Below are 238 nucleotides of genomic sequence, written 5' to 3'. Positions count from 1 at the left end.
AAAAAATGCTTGGAGGACCTCGAGCCCCCTCGTCCCCAAACCTAAGGCAAATCGAGCTGAAAACCTTGTGTCTGCAGCTGCTCATGCTGCTCAGCAAGAGCCCGTTGCTGCCCAGAGCAGCAGAGGCACCACAGTCCAGCGCCTTCCTCTGCCAAAGGAGCTCTAATATTTTTGGGTAAAGGGTGAAAAAAAAACCCACACAACTTTTACAGCCCATGAACCAGTAACCTCAAGGGTG

Source organism: Buceros rhinoceros, unplaced genomic scaffold (assembly GCF_000710305.1).
Source record: "Buceros rhinoceros silvestris isolate BGI_N320 unplaced genomic scaffold, ASM71030v1 scaffold9461, whole genome shotgun sequence".
NCBI classification, from domain to species: domain Eukaryota; kingdom Metazoa; phylum Chordata; class Aves; order Bucerotiformes; family Bucerotidae; genus Buceros; species Buceros rhinoceros.
The sequence above is the reverse complement of the archived record's forward strand: the minus strand, read 5'-3'. Positions refer to the sequence as shown.